At 40.2% G+C, this 17,699-nt stretch overlaps 1 protein-coding gene across 3 annotated transcripts in view; it reads right to left on the bottom strand.

Moving 5' to 3' along the window:
* The window catches only part of LOC139749106 (crustacyanin-A2 subunit-like), a 97,774-nt gene that overhangs the window by 68,332 nt on the left and 11,743 nt on the right, over positions 1 to 17,699 (bottom strand). For 2 of the 3 annotated variants that reach the window (XM_071662672.1, XM_071662670.1), the window contains exon 1: positions 8,567 to 8,723. The exons of the other annotated variant lie outside the window; for it this stretch is intronic. The gene's annotated coding sequence lies outside the window, so the exon portion shown is untranslated. Of the gene's footprint in view, positions 1 to 8,566; positions 8,724 to 17,699 lie in introns of those variants that run through there. 3 annotated transcript variants of the gene reach the window in all.

Here is a 17,699-nt window from a genome sequence, read left to right as displayed (position 1 = left end):
CCACTCACGACTCAACACTGCATTCCTCCACATCCTTTATTTGTGCTCCTTCTTCTGACTTTCGATCTACATCTCATCTCCACACAACTTCCTCAATAAACTCAGACTTGGACATGATATGTCAGGGGGGTAGACGAAATCTGGTTAAGTGTAATGCCTCCAAGACCCAGTCTCTACCCATCTCTCTGTCGAAAACTCTTCACAAACTTCCTCTCTTCTTTGACGGTTCATTAATTCCACCTCTTGACTTAATGTACACATTTGGTATTACTGTAAGATCCACTCCTTCTTGGGAATCCCACATTTCGGAAATAACTAAATCTGCCTCTAAGAGACTGGATGTCCGGTTCAGATGTCATTGTATTTCCTTCCCAACACTTGCTGTATTCATACAAAGGACTGATCCATCCTTGTGTGGAGCACTGCTCTCCCACCTCGGATGGTTCTGTATTCTCACTCGGCAGAGTCGAGTCGAAAGCGGTCCGACTTGTAAACTCCCAGGGTAACGTAAGAACTTGACCCATTTACCCTATACCGCAATGCTGGTTTACTTCCCCTTTACTATAAGTATTACTCTGGTTCTTGCTCCTGAGATCTGGCTGCATGTGTGTCCCTACCATTAGCTAGACCACGCACGCAGTACTGGGCAAGCTGCTGCGTCACATGATTACTGTGTGGCCATCTTTAACTCAAGTATGGGTCGTCTGGGTAACTGTTTCTTTCCTACACCTCGAAGGTTTACAACTCACTACCCTCTCATGTCTTTCCCTATAAACATGACGGCACAGTTTAAAAGATAGGTTCATCACCTTCTCCAAAATTTGTACATACTTTCCCTTCACCTCTTTTCCCTTTCGATAGCTTCTCTGTATTTCAATTAAAAAAAAAAAAGAGGGGGGGGGGGGTGGGGGGTTAAGTGCATAGAGCCACATCGTCCACTCCTCGGTAACATCATCCAGCGCCCAGTGTGTTGTGGTTAATCTTCAGCTTCCATGTTAAAACAGAAGTTTCTTGGTTTTCACTAAGCGTGGCAGTAGTCCAAGTCGCTGACCGTGATGCACCACGGGACTGTCTGGGTTCGAATCCTGGATGCGGCAGTGGGCCTACAACCAATGCAGAAGTTCATTCTCCCTTCGGGGCTGGTCGATAAATGGGTTCCTGGCTTAGGCTGATGTGTGTGTGTGTGTGTGTGTGTGTGTGTGTGTGTGTGTGTGTGTGTGTGTGTGTGTGTGTGTTTACACATAGGAATAAAGATATGGTCCTTAAGTACACAAGGTTGAGACGGGGCAACAAGAGTGTAAAACTCTCTGCCCTTAACATATCAACTGGTCACATTACATGTAATGAAGGATTTGATGCCTGGATCACACAGCGGAACTGACAGCTGTGCCACTGCACTCCTCAACGTCCCTACTGAGCATCCCACGGTGTTGCTGCTGGCAAGGTGGTGAGGAGTCTCAGTGAGCCCCGGATGTTTAAGATGTTCTCTCTGTGCATACCGCACCTCTGGATTTTAGAGGTAGTATTTGACCAAGTCTTCCATGAGTGTCGTGCCAATACAACGTTATTTCCGCATGTAATTTGCGAACGTAACCTTATAGGATTTCCCAGGTTTAGATGATGATGATGATATACCTGTACTGTCTGCGTCTAGCGAGTATACATAGCCTTAGATGTTTTAGCCGTTCCTAATGATTCGCTTGCTGTCCCACATTACCATGGGTTGTGACACTTTCTCAACACGTAATTCTCCAATCTCGCTTCTGCCTTGTAGGGTAATGTTACAACACAGCAATATTCAATTCATACATAATGTATCACCATGAATCTCAGGCATATATAATGTATCATCATGAATCTCAGGCATATATAATGTATCACCATGAATCTTAGCCATACCAAACGTATTAGTGTGATTATCAGACATATATACTGTATAATCATGATACCTGGGCATATTTACTGCACCGCCATGATTTTCAGGCATATATACCGTGTCATCATCCAAGCATATACATCGTGTCAACATGATTATCATATATATACCGTATCATGATTTTAAGCCATATATACCATATCACCCTGATTCTAAGGCATATATATATCGTACCACAATGATTCTCACCCATGTATACCGTAAAACCATGATTTTTAACAATATAGATCATATCATGGTTCTCAGGCATACACAGTACCCAATTCACAGGCATATGTACTGAGTCAGCATGCTTTCTAGATATATATATGCCATATCATCCTCATTATCAGGCATCACCACTTCAGTTATATATTCTATAGCACCATAATTCATATGCACATATACCGTATCCCCATGATTCTCACCCGTACATACCGTATCACAATGATTCCTCGGCATATATACCGCATCACCATGATTCTCTCCCATAAATACCGTATCAAGCATATACACCGTATCCCCATGATTCTCTGCCGTATACACCGTATGTCCATGATTCTCTGCCGTATACACCGTATCCCCATGATTCTCTGCTGTATACACCGTATCCCCATGATTCTCTACCGTATACACCGTATCTCCATGATTCTCTGCTGTATACACCGTATCCCCATGATTCTCTGCCGTATACACAGTATCACCATGATTCTCGGCTGTATACACCGTATCACCATGATTCTCTGCCGTATAAACAGTATCCCCAAGATTCTCGGCTGTATACATCGTATCACCATGATTCTCGACAGTATACACCGTATCACCATGATTCTCTGCCGTATACACCGTAACCCCATGATTCTCTGCTGTATACACCGTATCCCCATGATTCTCTGCTGTATACATCGTATCACCATGATTCTCGGCTGTATACACCGTATCACCATGATCCTCGGCAGTATACACCGTATCACCATGATTCTCAAGTCATACGTACCGAATCACCACGATTCTTGGGATATACACTGTACCATGTTTCTCAGCCAATATGCCTTATGAGTACAAATCTCAAGCATATATACTTTATCATCATGATTCTCAGCCATTTGTACGAGATCACCATGATTCCTAAGAATATTAACCGTATCATAATGATTTCCAGGTATATATATACCGTATCAACACGATTGCAGTCATATATACCAAATTACCATGATCATCAGCCATATACACCGTATCACAATGATTCTCAGGCATATATCCTGGATGGTCAACATTTTCAGGCATATATCGTAGATGGTCAACATTCTCAGGCATATATCCTGGATGGTCAACATTCTCAGGCATATATCCTGGATGGTCAACATTCTCAGGCATATATCGTAGATGGTCAACATTCTCAGGCATATATCCTGGATGGTCAACATTCTCAAGCATATATCGTGGATGGTCAACATTCTCAGGCATATATCGTGGATGGTCAACATTCTCAGGCATATATCCTGGATGGTCAACATTCTCAGGCATATATCCTGGATGGTCAACATTCTCAGGCATATATCGTGGATGGTCAACATTCTCAGGCATATATCCTGGATGGTCAACATTTTCAGGCATATATCGTAGATGGTCAACATTCTCAGGCATATATCCTGGATGGTCAACATTCTCAAGCATATATCGTGGATGGTCAACATTTTCAGGCATATATCGTGGATGGTCAACATTCTCAGGCATATATCCTGGATGGTCAACATTCTCAGGCATATATCCTGGATGGTCAACATTCTCAGGCATATATCGTGGATGGTCAACATTCTCAGGCATATATCCTGGATGGTCAACATTCTCAAGCATATATCGTGGATGGTCAACATTCTCAGGCAAACATCGTGGATGGTCAACATTCTCAGGCATATATCGTGGATGGTCAACATTCTCAGGCATATATCGTGGATGGTCAACATTCTCAAGCATATATCCTGGATGGTCAACATTCTCAGGCATATATCGTAGATGGTCAACATTCTCAGGCATATATCCTGGATGGTCAACATTCTCAGGCATATATCGTAGATGGTCAACATTCTCAGGCATATATCCTGGATGGTCAACATTCTCAGGCATATATCGCGGATGGTCAACATTCTCAGGCATATATCCTGGATGGTCAACATTCTCAGGCATATATCCTGGATGGTCAACATTCTCAGGCATATATCGTGGATGGTCAACATTCTCAGGCATATATCCTGGATGGTCAACATTCTCAGGCATATATCCTGGATGGTCAACATTCTCAAGCATATATCGTGGATGGTCAACATTCTCAGGCATATATCGTAGATGGTCAACATTCTCAGGCATATATCGTGGATGGTCAACATTCTCAGGCATATATCCTGGATGGTCAACATTCTCAGGCATATATCGTAGATGGTCAACATTCTCAGGCAAATATCGTGGATGGTCAACATTCTCAGGCATATATCGTAGATGGTCAACATTCTCAGGCATATATCGTGGATGGTCAACATTCTCAGGCATATATCGCGGATGGTCAACATTCTTAGGCATATATCCTGGATGGTCAACATTCTCAGGCATATATCGTAGATGGTCAACATTCTCAGGCATATATCCTGGATGGTCAACATTCTCAGGCATATATCGTGGATGGTCAACATTCTCAGGCATATATCGTAGATGGTCAACATTCTCAGGCATATATCCTGGATGGTCAACATTCTCAGGCATATATCGTGGATGGTCAACATTCTCAGGCATATATCCTGGATGGTCAACATTCTTAGGCATATATCGCGGATGGTCAACATTCTTAGGCATATATCCTGAATGGTCAACATTCTTAGGCATATATCCCGTATAACTATGATTCTTAAGCAAATGTACATCACAGAGATTCTCAGCCAATTATATATACTGTAACAGATTACATTAAATGTTAAACCTTTTCATAAGTGAAATAACTCAGGCCTGATCCATGCTAGAATTGCGTGGTTCATGTTACTCTGTTCCTTTACATGCATGAGAACATGTGGATAAATGCATGTTTGATATAAGGTTTTCCAATCGTGAGCAAGGTAGGTTAAGCCTTGTGTGATCGATCGATGACGATAGACCGAACCATACCTATAATGTCTGCCATGGTGTGCAGACGACATGATAACATATCACAAATATCACTGATTTTTTTTTCTTTTTTTAATATAAAACAGGAGAGGAGGTTGCGCCCATTGTTCTGTTGCTTAAACACTCACTTTATACAATGGAACAATCACCATCTTCACTCCGTCTTCAGGTACACAATCATTTTTCCATGCTGACAAACTTTGCTTATCCACTCAACGACTAACACATTTGACCTAATTTTCGCCATACCCTCAAGATTTTCACCCTCCGGAAATCTTATTACTGCTCTCAGGGCAGCTATACACGCTCAGTTTCAACCGTGCAGGCCAAAACCCCATAGTTAAAACGTAACGTGTGGATAGAAAATTAATAGCACAGTCGACTGCAAAGGCCAACATTTAATCCTGTACAATTGAGACTGAGCTGATATTTTTCATCCCAACTTTCACGTTTAACAGAACAATTGAGACCCGCACGGCTCTGAGTACGTTAATAACTGAGCGTGTGTAGCGACTCTCACGGTTTCCTTTGTAAAGTTTTCTTCACCTTTACTTATTCCGCACTCCACTGACCTCCATCTTTGTTAACATTTAATTATACTGAAACTATAACATGAAGGCTACACACACATTTCAGCCAGGCTGCACATGGCAGGCGGTATAAAAAAAAAAAAAAAAAAGCCTATACAGTTTTAATACATTTATTTATTGACTCATTACGAAAGTATAAAGTGAATAAAAATTTGTACTATGAACTTCACACACCAAAAATAAATTTTTTTTTTTTTTTTATGCTTTGTCGCTGTCTCCCGCGTTTGCGAGGTAGCGCAAGGAAACAGACGAAAGAAATGGCCCAACCCCCCCCCCCCATACACATGTACATACACACGTCCACACACGGAAATATACATACCTACACAGCTTTCCATGGTTTACCCCAGACGCTTCACATGCCTTGATTCAATCCACTGACAGCACGTCAACCCCTGTATACCACATCGCTCCAATTCACTCTATTCCTTGCCCTCCTTTCACCCTCCTGCATGTTCAGGCCCCGATCACACAAAATCCTTTTCACTCCATCTTTCCACCTCCAATTTGGTCTCCCTCTTCTCCTCGTTCCCTCCACCTCCGACACATATATCCTCTTGGTCAATCTTTCCTCACTCATTCTCTCCATGTGCCCAAACCATTTCAAAACACCCTCTTCTGCTCTCTCAACCACGCTCTTTTTATTTCCACACATCTCTCTTACCCTTACGTTACTTACTCGATCAAACCACCTCACACCACACATTGTCCTCAAACATCTCATTTCCAGCACATCCATCCTCCTGCGCACAACTCTATCCATAGCCCACGCCTCGCAACCATACAACATTGTTGGAACTACTATTCCTTCAAACATACCCATTTTTGCTTTCCGGGATAATGTTCTCGACTTCCACACATTTTCAAGGCTCCCAAAATTTTCGCCCCCTCCCCCACCCTATGATCCACTTCCGCTTCCATGGTTCCATCCGCTGACAGATCCACTCCTAGATATCTAAAACACTTCACTTCCTCCAGTTTTTCACCATTCAAACTCACCTCCCAATTGACTTGACCCTCAACCCTACTGTACCTAATAACCTTGCTCTTATTCACATTTACTCTTAACTTTCTTCTTCCACACACTTTACCAAACTCCGTCACCAGCTTCTGCAGTTCCTCACATGAATCCGCCACCAGCGCTGTATCATCAGCGAACAACAACTGACTCACTTCCCAAGCTCTCTCATCCCCAACAGACTTCATACTTGCCCCTCTTTCCAAGACTCTTGCATTTACCTCCCTAACAACCCCATCCATAAACAAATTAAACAACCATGGAGACATCACACACCCCTGCCGCAAACCTACATTCACTGAGAACCAATCACTTTCCTCTCTTCCTACACGTACACATGCCTTACATCCTCGATAAAAACTTTTCACTGCTTCTAACAACTTGCCTCCCACACCATATATTCTTAATACCTTCCACAGAGCATCTCTATCAACTCTATCATATGCCTTCTCCAGATCCATAAATGCTACATACAAATCCATTTGCTTTTCTAAGTATTTCTCACATATATTCTTCAAAGCAAACACCTGATCCACACATCCTCTACCACTTCTGAAACCACACTGCTCTTCCCCAATCTGATGCTCTGTACATGCCTTCACCCTCTCAATCAATACCCTGCCATATAATTTACCAGGAATACTCAACAAACTTATACCTCTGTAATTTGAGCACTCACTCTTATCCCCTTTGCCTTTGTACAATGGCACTATGCACACATTCCGCCAATCCTCAGGCACCTCACCATGAGTCATACATACATTAAATAACCTTACCAACCAGTCAACAATACAGTCACCCCCTTTTTTAATAAATTCCACTGCAATACCATCCAAACCTGCTGCCTTGCCGGCTTTCATCTTCCGCAAAGCTTTTACTACCTCTTCTCTGTTTACCAAATCATTCTCCCTAACCCTCTCACTTTGCACACCACCTCGACCCAAACACCCTATATCTGCCACTCTGTCATCAGACACATTCAACAAACCTTCAAAATACTCATTCCATCTCCTTCTCACATCACCACTACTTGTTATCACCTCCCCATTTACGCCCTTCACTGAAGTTCCCATTTGCTCCCTTGTCTTACGCACCCTATTTACCTCCTTCCAGAACATCTTTTTATTCTCCCTAAAATTTACTGATAGTCTCTCACCCCAACTCTCATTTGCCCTTTTTTTCACCTCTTGCACCTTTCTCTTGACCTCCTGTCTCTTTCTTTTATACTTCTCCCACTCAATTGCATTTTTTCCCTGCAAAAATCGTCCAAATGCCTCTCTCTTCTCTTTCACTAATACTCTTACTTCTTCATCCCACCACTCACTACCCTTTCTAAACAGCCCACCTCCCACTCTTCTCATGCCACAAGCATCTTTTGCGCAATCCATCACTGATTCCCTAAATACATCCCATTCCTCCCCCACTCCCCTTACTTCCATTGTTCTCACCTTTTTCCATTCTGTACACAGTCTCTCCTGATACTTCTTCACACAGGTCTCCTTCCCAAGCTCACTTACTCTCACCACCTTCTTCACCCCAACATTCACTCTTCTTTTCTGTTTTCAACAAAACAGTTTGACGGTAAAATTAATATTGTAAACATCAAAGCACATATATCGGTTCCTTCCAGACTAAATCCCTCAAATCCTCTTTCAACTAATACGTATATACTGAACTATATGAACACACTGAATATCTTAACAACAGTCATGACGAGTACTGAAACATGTGAACACCACCAACAGGTTTATGTTCAACATACATCATGTGTTGAGCTCCAATTTATCATTTAATTACACTACCCTTTGTGACAGGCAAGAAAGAATAATTTATAGCAACTGCTGTTATGCTTCAAAACAAAATACGTTCTAATTCACGTTTGGTTAATACCTTCAAGTGTTAGTGGAGACGTAAGAGTGTGTGGAGTCGCTCCGGCAGGTGAGGTTCAGCGAGTGTCAACCTTGGCGGCTGGACTCCTGTAAGTAGCCAGCACAGCCAGCGGACCCAAGAGTTGCCAACTCAAACTTCACATGGCGCTAGATTCAATCCCGAAAAGCTTAAAAAAAAAAAAAAAAAGCGCTAGACTTATCAAAATGACGGTGGAAAAATGCTCTTCAAACTATTTCTGCTCTTTGAATTATTACTAACAGGTACGACTGACTGCTTCAACACCAACACTCACTAATATTCCAGATATGCTAACTCCCAGTCCACAATCTCTTCGTCCTCAGGTGTCCTGGGGTTGTGGTAATCTGAGGGCCCTGGTTGTGGTTGTGATACTCATGTGCTGTCACAACCCTATGTTTTTCAGTACTTCCTTAGGCAGTTCATAATCATAACAGCAGTTTCCATTTCTTCTTAGTCCATACTTGATGGTTAGTATTGCATACAAGCTTTTGATAGTCTATTTCGAAGCTTTGGCTTCACAATGTTCATATGACTAAAGCTAATTTCTACATCAGCGTTGGAGTGAGGCAATGTCAACACAGTCAAAGCCAACTCAGTGAGGTTACTGAAGTGATTTTCTCTGTTGCATCCCTGGATGAGACTATTTCAGCCCAGAGTGCTAGGGTGCCAGTGTTCTGCTTCGACAAGAAGCTTCCTCCACTGAAACTCGGTGTGTGAGAATTTTATCAGCAAACCTCTTTGCTAATTCCAGTACTCCAGGTTTTATGGGTTGTAGGCATTCACTTGTACTCAGTGATGGCACTGACTGTAACACCTGGACATTGTCTGGCAAACGTTGACGAAGCTGTTTCACCAACTCCACTACAAACTGTATGTATCTTCTCGAATATCCTTTTCACTAGGAAATTTAGTGATATCTTTTCAAACTCGCAACCTCATGTACGGAGTCTTAAGTTCATCCCACTGCTGCATTATTCTGACATTTGATGATTCAACTGTGTCACCGAGTCTGGCTTAGTACTATCAATTTCAATGGAGCTTGACCATGGCAGAGTGGGAGAACCAATTATAGGTCTCCCTAATCATAAAAGCCAGGTTCCTAGGGAACACTGCTGCAGTATGAGACAGTTAGCTGTAGAGAATGACACACACACTTGATCAGGATCAGATGAGGAACTTCTGTTTTGTTCTTATAATTGCCAATCATTGGCCATTTGCACTGCTGGCTACCCCGGTGTTAGTTATTTTAGGTGCGTGTGTATAGTGCAATAAGAGTTGGTTATTCGAAAATGTGTATGAAAGTAAGAGAAAGGTACTAGGTCAGAATAATGATAGCATAGTTATAGAGGCTGAGTTGGGCGGACAGAATATGGTTCGAACACAAACCTAACTTATCCTTGTACACCGTGGCAGTCTGTCGCCACGGTGTACATCCACTGTTAACACCTTTCATCACAGAAGCAATGTCGGTATCAATTGCATCAAGGTTTTGTAACTCCAACCCATTATTTTTCTGGGACTTGTTGATGGCATCGCATATCCCATTAGCATTACAGTCACTCAGCTCAACAAGGACCAAGAAAGTCATTAAAATCTTCTTACTTTCAGAATACAACCAGACAGCGATACCCAATAGTTTCGCTACCGTAATGTCATTACTCTCATCAATTATAAGGTTAAACTTCTGACTGTCTACATCACTTTTCATGTCCTTGTTTATATGATTACACTGCACACAACTGCACTACACTGGACCATTTTATCTTGGAAATCTTGCATCCTTTACAGTCTGCAAATCGCGCTTTGTACAGCTCATTGAGATCATGAACAACACGTAATGAACAGTATTTTGCAATGAATAGTGATAGATTTCCTTCAGTCTCCAGTGCGTCACTCACTTTTTCAAACGGAACTGTGATTTGCCTTTGAGTACGGAATGGTTCTTCAGCTTTCCTGTGTTTAGCTGTTTCGCTGTGTTTCATTGTCACTAACTTTTGCAGACGATGGACAATGGCAGTACTTGCAAAGACATTTTGTGTCATTCCCCTCTACTTTTCTTAACCACTTTCATATTGGGGCCTTTCAACCACTCTGCCTTAAAATGTTGAGTATATTTCTTACTCATTCTCGTGTTCGTTAAAGGTAATGGCTTATGAAATGAACGAGGAACTTGAGGAGGAGGAGCCCGTGGAAAACACCCGAACTGAAAACTGCTAAAAATTTTCGAACATGTTCATTTCGATGAAAATGAATAATGTGCAACATTTGTATTTTTTCCTCATTTTAACAGGTTTCGATTCAGTTTCTTAAATCACATTAACATATTATAATGAGTGTTTGAATTTCCTCATATTGAAATAACGCTAAGTTTGGTGCTAAATACAGAAAAGGCGCCGAAAAACGCGCTGAGGCGCTAAATACAAAATTTAGGCGATAATCTCTATAAAAAAAAAAAAAAAAATAAAGCACCAAAAGCACAAAGTTGGCAACTCAGCCGAGCAGGTCCTCCTGGCCTCCACTGTACCCGGTTGGATGCCAGATACTCCTCAACCAAAACAACTACGTGTTGGCCTCCCAAGTTTACACTACGCATTTTACTTCCTATTTCTAGATGATACGAAACACAAAAGGATGACTTGTCGCGTATTCCCATATATATATAGAAAAGACATGAAGTTTTATCCTGAAGAGCACTATGATCACAGAGAAACAGTCATGTAAACTGAATCCGCAAATTCCGAGAATCAGAGCAGTTTTAAGAAGTGACCCATTCACTTAAGTAAACTAGGTTTGTGCAGGAAAAAAAATATTTGCAGAATTATCAGTATCATTTCTATTCTTTTTTTCAATTTCTCGTGTCCTACAATTTCAAGCCATACTAACCTACATCGAGAACCTATTGCACTGCTGTAACGCAATTCAACTGATATTTTCATTAAAGGAAATTGTGCATGGAAATGAAATTATTGTGAATCACATAATGGCTTTAATTACATAACATTCATCACAAATGTAATCAAAACTAAATAAGAATACTTTTAATTAATCAAGTCAATGAAAATCTATTTACAAACGCAATGTAGAATACAATAATTTGATTTAATTTTATTTTCAATTATTCAACAAATTTCCAAGATACTGACTCATAATATGTGCAAATCAAGTAAACACACATAAATTTACGAGAGCAGTATCATTACCGCGTCCTAGTGGGGTTTGACCGTACCTTCATACTCGGCTGTTGCCAGGTTACTCCCAACCATCTGCTAAATTTCACACGTCATTGACTCCTCCCTCCCATGGCAGACATTGTTTTCATGCGTTTTAATAGTAGATATGTATGGCACGTGTGTGTGTGTGTGTGTGTGCCCGAGAATTGGACTGTATTCCCGCGGAACACAACCTCATCTGCTTTGCTACGAGAGAACATTTTACGTTTCCTTATTCACCATGTCTTCATGGCACTTGTTACGTTGGTTCACCATCATTGTACCACAATAATATTTTCTTCATTCTCTGGTGTCCATTGGTTGCTCGGGTGCTCTGTATTTCAAAGAACTGCTCCCACTCGACATCATGAAATCCAGAGAAAATAATTGTCTTCATGTCTGCCCTTTTCTGTCTCTCTTCTCAGGTCAGCATATCTGTGGCTGTCATCCTCTCACGGTAGCTCAGGTCACATTATCTCGCGTAAACTACCGCCATGCCACCTTCACCAGGCCTATGCTTCTCAGCGGGTGTCATGAAACTTGATCTACGTTCTAATGAGTAATATATGCTGTATTTCTTTATTTAGTAATATACTGTATTTCTTCTTTATTTAGTAATATATGCTGAATTTCTTCTTTATTTAGTAATAGATACTGTATTTCTTCTTTATTTAGTAATATATTCTGTATTTTTCCTTTTAGTAATATATGCTGTATTTCTTCTTTATTTAGTAATATATGCTGTATTTCTTCTTTATTAGTAATATATTCTGTATTTCTTTTTTTAGTAATATATTCTGTATTTCTTCTTTATTAATATATTCTGTATTTCTTCTTAATTTAGTAATATATGCTGTATTTCTTTTTTATCTAGTAATATATGTTGTCTCTCATTTAGTACAATATGCTGTATTTCTTTTTGATTCATTAACATCTCAATCCATGTACATCACGGCAGTATTGAGATTCATCAACAAATAGTGAACATCTTCAACAATGCACCAGGGAAGGTTTCCACTTCAATCTGTTATTAATTTTTCCCCAAGAGCAGTGATCAATGTAATACTTGGTTCTTCCCTCTGCACCTATGTTAGTTCTCACTCTTGCTTCATCCTTTACTAACAAATTTCCTTCTTTGGTGTCTTTTCTAACGGTGTACAGACCTTGATTACTAGTGACACTAGCCTATTATTTAGAGCGTTTTCACGAATCCCTTTCCAGAAAATAAGCACGAAATCTGAGACGTCAAAATCACTCTGCCATTTGTTTATGTCCTGAATGATACCACGACTATACTACATCTACGAGTAATAATAATGATCATAATCAATTGACCTTCAGAACAATATACATGAAAGAATGTGAACAGAAGCATGTGGTTCAAGGACTTAACCTTTAAAATCTGTGAACGCTTCATGAAGGCCCCTTTTTTTTAACCTCATACTCCTTGTCTTACTGTGAGGAAGAACCGGTCGTATTTCGCAACCATAAGTTCGTGGTGTAAGCAAGGTATATTTATTTCGCAACCATAAGTTCGTGGTGTAAGCAAGGTATGATATCATCATCACCATGATATATCATCTAACTTTTTAGGGTCTTAACGAACTTTGTCGAGTTTAGGCGTTCCGACTTACTTTAACCAGTTGAACAATAATGGCCAGTCAGCACAAAAGAAACGTGAGAGAAATCGTAAATCAAGTAAACTTGTCGATAAAAACTAAAGTTAAAATTATCATGAAACAGTCCCTCATCTCTTCTTTTATACTATAAAGAGATATTTCCTCAATCCCTTTTAGGTAGTATGAAAACTGTTCTTGTGGATAAGAATTTTCTCTTTCCGCATGTTTAAATTTCTTTGTGAACTTAACCTAAAAAGCAACTCGTCGTTTAACAGTCGAAGTCTGTGATTAGGTCTGAAAACATATTATCTGTCATGATCGTTATATCGTCACCAAGGTACAACAACTGTCACCTTTAACATGTGAAAAATGTATGTTGATGAATTTTGTCTCATGAGAAACACTACATCATCACGAGAAATTAGCACATGTTTAATTCCACTTCACGCTGGGCCTCTGGGAGTCGGGTGCAGGGTGGGCCTCCTACACGGGCCCAGGACCTCCCCTGGCATCTCAGAAAATTTAGAAAATCAACAAAGCGCTTCATTCCACACCTCTCATCTTGCGTACTCATTTTGGCCTTACAGCTCATGACATAAAACTGCAGAGGATTAAAGCAAGATGACTAACGGAGAAGGTTAGGGGACCCGAAAGAAACTTTGTACCTCTTGATAAAATTCCTCTCAGAGGCCCTGGTCAGGTGTGATGATGCAGATAACGATATCACTCATGATGATCCAGAACCAACCACAGAACCTTTTTCAACTAATGCAGGGATTTTGTGAAACCCAAAACGCATAATATTACATTATGGACCACTCATGTGTTCTTCTCATACATTTTGAAACATGTAATAAACTTTTTGGATCATAACTCCATCTTTCGCTCAAAATCGAGCAGCTACAGATAAACTTAAATGTCACAGGATCCGAACATCAGTTCCTGTTAGGTTGGTCCAGCAGGTACTAGTGGCTGGCGAGGTCACCATCTCTACATTTTTCATTTTTCATGATACTGCATGTCGCATGAAGTCATTACTACAAGAAGTGAACTAATTGTCCCGTGTACACAACGCTAGGATATTGGTCAACACATACACACACACACACACACACACACACACACACACACACAAAACATAAATAAAAGAGTAAATGTATATCAAACATACACCTTTATTACATTTCTTTTTAATAGATAATGGAACGAGTTGATTACTGAACCTGTTTGTGTTATAAATACTGGTGTGGCAGGTGACCATCCCACACGACTCCTCCTGCCTTGATGCGCGGGGGGGGGGGTTTGGACATGACTTTATACATGAACATTTTACACGACTTTATACATGAACATTTTACACGACTTTATACATGAACATTTTACACGACTTTATACATGAACATTTTACACGACTTTATACATGAACATTTTACATGAACGGTCTCAGGTACAAGACACCCTGGCTTCAGGACAATTGTTACTAATGTTCAACTATGATCCTCGGGGAACTGAACCAGATTCAAATATCGAGTCTTACATATGTGGCCGAACAAGTGCTTGCTTGCCAGTGGAAGCGTAGTGGTCAAAATGCCATTGGTCGCCAGCAACAGTACTGGTGTTGACACTCGCGCGCTACTCACCCTCACAACATTCCTCCACCATCATCTTCATTAACCACGAAGCAACACCACAAGCTTTCACACTATTATGTTTACGAAAGATTTAAAAAAAAAAAAGGAAATGCATCAATGAAGCAAAAACGACCAGTTATGTTCGCAGTAACAACGACTCTCTCCCTCAGGCAGGTCTGCCATCACGCCAACACCCGCCCACTGACATACTGACCTCCAAGTTAACTCAGTCGGGAATGTGACCACCTCTATAGAAAGTTAACACGTACATGGACCATGTGTTCGATCTTCCAGCCAGGGAAACAGGCGGATTAAAGAAAAATAATCCTTTGTAACAAGTGGGTAGTCGACTGCGGGGGGAGAGAGAGAGAGAGAGAGAGAGAGAGAGAGAGAGAGAGAGAGAGAGAGAGAGAGAGAGAGAGAGAGAGACCAGCATACACTGCCCAGTGCACACGCGCTGATCACACTAACATGATCACATGCATTACACGTGTAAAATACAGACAGTTATAGACGATAACTTTTTCTACGTTCTCTTTAATGTCAGAAGCAGCTAACTGGCAAGATGCTGCCATCCAGTAAGACGCTACCTCCCAGCGTTATTGTCATCTCCTCCTCTTAACCAATAATTGTTTCATTTATCCATTATATCTTGTTCAGTTTTCTTGAAGGAATGATATTTGTTCAGCTTTTGAAGTTACATTATACAGGGTACATTATATTATTTTGAGGAATCTTATTGTCGTATGTTGCAATATGAATTTTTTCAATTAGATGATAAATGAATTAATAGTAAATATTTTACTATCATTACCATTAATGGAGGACAAGAAAATGTAAGAGCAAATAGAATAACAGGAAGTAATTGTATTCGATAGTGCAATGTTTACAAGCTGGCCTCTTAGATAAGACGTGATAAAACGTTGTTGGGTAAATCTATAATGTTAATCTGTACACATCTGTTATTTCAAATACTTATGTTGTTACAATTTGAGGCCAGTATATTTGCCCAAGATTTGTTAAGTAAAGTAAAGAAGAGGGAGATCAATGCATTGAGTAAATTTTATATGTCCAGAGAGAGAGAGCATATGTTTATTTTTGCTATTTTTTTTATATACAATCGCTGTTTCCCGCGTCAGCGAGGTAGCGCCTTTTCGTTTTTACCACCAATATGTAAAACTTTGTAATTATCGATATCAAAATTAATATCCTACTTGTAAGCCCAGTCCATCACTTTGTCTAGGTCAGTTTGAAGCTGTAGACGTTTAGGTTCAACGTAGATTTATTTCCCAGCTTTGTATCATCAGCGCATTGTGATATCTTGCAATGCAGCCCATTATCAATATCATTGATACATATGTGAAAGAGAACTGGTCCCAAGGCTGATCCTTGTAGCACTCCACTTGCTACGTCTAACCAATCTGAGGCTTGGCCATTAACCATAACTCTTTGTTTACGGCCAGTCAACCAGTTTCGAGTACAACACCATTATGTGACAATTTCTGCGAGTAATTTTTGAAAATCTAGATAGATAACATTCACTGCTTTATTTTTGTCATGCTTGTTGATTATATGATAAAAGAAATCAAGCAGATTTGTCAAATATGAGCGATTTCGTCGAAAACCATACTGAGAATCGTTTACAATTTTATATCGAATGATGGCTTCCATAAGATTTGCAACGACAGAGGTAAAGCTAATAGGAAGATAATTTCTGGGCGGTGATTTATTACCTTTCTTGAATATCAGTGTAAATTGGCAAACTTTCATTCATCTGGAACGTTTCTCGTAATAAGTGAGTTATTGAAAAAAAAGGCAATCATGGGCTAACTCTCATTTTCGCCTCTTTCATTGCTCTCGGATAAAACTTATCCAGTCCTGCAGTTTTATTCATTTTCATTCCGTTTATGTAGAAAGTATGTCTTCGGCTTTTATGTCAGTTTGTTGAAAAACGTTCCCCCTCTCTTATCAAGGGTTGTGTCCTCGATTGTAAATACAGATGCAAACAAATCATTTAATATTTTTGCCATTGCTTCGTTGTCTTGATTGAAGTCACCGATTTCCGTAATTAATGGACCTATTGACTGGGTAATGACTCTCTTGCTTAAAACATATCCGTAAAACTCCTCAGGGTATCTTTTGCTATTTTCAGCAATAGAGGCTTCATACTGACATACTTTATCATATAACACTAGCTTTCTCAACGCAAATTTACTTAACTTTCTCTTAGCATGTTGGCTGTTGTATTCTATGATCTACCTTCTTGGACAACAGACACTTTTTTTTTTTTCATCTCGCCATTCCACCGCTTTAGTTTCCTTCAAGAAATACACCGTCTGCTACGCATTGGCACGTTTGTTTCCTAAGCTGCTATGAGGGCTTTGTAAACATTTTCAAGCAACGTTCGTCCATTCCATTGATCGTATCATCGCCTGTCAAGAGCAATGCGAAGATCATAAAAATTTCCAAGTTTAAAATGGAGCATTTTCTCGCGAATGTTGTGTTGACCAACATCATATGCCGTGTTGAAAGCGACCTCAACAGTAATTTATCGGCGATCACTTATACCAAATTTTTCTCCAACTTTGACATCATTAACGAAATCCTCATTTGTAGTTAGAACTAAATCTATCATACTCTCCTCGCGAGTATGTTC

This window comes from Panulirus ornatus, chromosome 6, assembly GCF_036320965.1.
Source record: "Panulirus ornatus isolate Po-2019 chromosome 6, ASM3632096v1, whole genome shotgun sequence".
NCBI lineage: Eukaryota > Metazoa > Arthropoda > Malacostraca > Decapoda > Palinuridae > Panulirus > Panulirus ornatus.
The sequence above is the reverse complement of the archived record's forward strand: the minus strand, read 5'-3'. Positions and strand labels throughout refer to the sequence as shown.